Genomic DNA, 1,882 nt, shown 5'->3' with positions numbered 1-1,882 from the left:
AGGCTGTTTCCCGAGTTAAATGCTGCCCTTCCATCAAGCGGTGGTTATCAGACTGCGGGTCACAGCCTTCCAAAGCTTGCAAAGCATGCAAAACCCCCTTGTTTTTTAAATATTACAAAAATCAAGTGTCAATTTAGGCTGTGCTAAATAAATACACTTTTCTTCCCTTCCTGAAGTATTTGACCCTGAAATATTTATTTTTGCATGCCTGCAACTCAGACAGGACAAGTTGTCCATGCAGCAGTCCTTAAGGGACCGTGCCAGAATAGTTGTGCCAGGGTGGGGAAGGCCGTTCATACTTAGAAGTTTTGCGAAGGTCTGCTATCAGTCCCTCGTGCCTGGTAGCGATTAAGTTGAAGCTGTGCCTCTGTTTACAGAGGAAGAGGGGAAAGGAGAGATGGGGAATTTTTAAAGATGTGATGTTCCTGCCACTTAGGTTCTCAAGGTTTGGGGTGTTTTGGTCAGCCAGTACAGCCGTGTTGATGCAGCACAGGCTTTTCCCCCATGAGGAGGAGGGCGAGTTGCCTTGTCCGGGGCCCCAGATAAACACGTTTATGGTGTATGAACCTCGCCACTGCCCGCACCAGAGCGATGGCAGCTGTGCGCTGAGTGGGGCACAGGTACAGCTGTTGGCGCAGTCCCTCTCGAGCACACCTGGCCCCAGACTCCCCAGGACCGGTGTCAAACTGGGCAAAGAACAGAGGATCAATGGGCAACACTGCAGGTGCTCTGGGAAGGGCGAGTCTGAGGGCAGAGACACGGGGACCACCCCCCTGCTCAACAACCTTATGGCTGGGGAGGGGGAGAGCAGGAACACGGTGACAGCGATGTGGGTGTGCCGTGACTTAGCAGGAAAGGGTGGCTTTCCCATTGCGATGGCCTCCTTTGAGCCCTCCGATAACTGCATACTGATGAACTAATCCCACTCCGGCTTTGCAGCTCCCTCGACAGAAAAAGGGTCACACTTTCCCAGTTGGCTGTTTCTGCTAGCAGCATGCGGTGATGCTGCTGCACCCGCTCCCCAGCCCTGCACACACGCTGTGCTGCAACTGTGCCAAGAGCCTGACCCGAGCAAAACAACCAGGCTACCAGGCACAGTGTGTGGAAGGGCCTGGAGGTACCGCAGAGCCTTGACCCACGTGCTGCAGGGCACTCGCCAGCTGCACAGGGGGAACCAGGGCATGCTGGCTGCAAGCACAGTGAGTGCTGCGGCCCTCTGTCCATGCAGCCTTCGCCCAGAACTGGCTTCCCCTTCTTTCACGAAGAAACTGCTGTAGTCCTCTAGAACTGGGGGGCTGCTTACCTCTGCCGTACTGCTGTGGCACCTCGGGTGAGGGCAGTGCAGAAGCCGTCCGTGGGGGTTGGAGCTGGCAAAGGCCAACACTGGTGCTCCCTCAGCAGAGAATCCTCCAGCATCACCCACCACAAACCAGCCTGCCCAGAGAATCTGTCCCCCAGAGGTGGAGGGAGAGGGCCTGGTCAGGACCATCCCAGCCATGATGGAATGCCCTGCTCGGCTTTCAGCAGCATAGATGTGCTCGACTGCATCCCCCGAGAGATGCCCCCAGACCCACCCATCCAATGGGAGGGTTCGTGACTGGTCTGAGCAGAGGAAGGTGTGGCTGCTGCACTGGCAGTAAACCCACTCACACGGTGAGGCCGTATCTAGGGACAAGCCGACAGTGGCACACATGGGCCACACCACCACCACCGTTGTAGAGGGCACCAGAAAGTGGAAGATGCTCAACTAGAGCTTATTTTTAGGCATCAGCTATGACTGAGCTGCTCAGTGCTGGGATGCAGAGGCAGAACAGGCAGACAGGACACTCAGGTCAGTTGCTTGGACCAGGCACCCCCTGCCTCAGACTGAGGTGTGCTCGAG

The sequence above is a fragment of the Buceros rhinoceros genome, unplaced genomic scaffold, assembly GCF_000710305.1.
Source record: "Buceros rhinoceros silvestris isolate BGI_N320 unplaced genomic scaffold, ASM71030v1 scaffold16301, whole genome shotgun sequence".
Lineage (NCBI taxonomy): Eukaryota > Metazoa > Chordata > Aves > Bucerotiformes > Bucerotidae > Buceros > Buceros rhinoceros.
The sequence above is the reverse complement of the archived record's forward strand: the minus strand, read 5'-3'. Positions refer to the sequence as shown.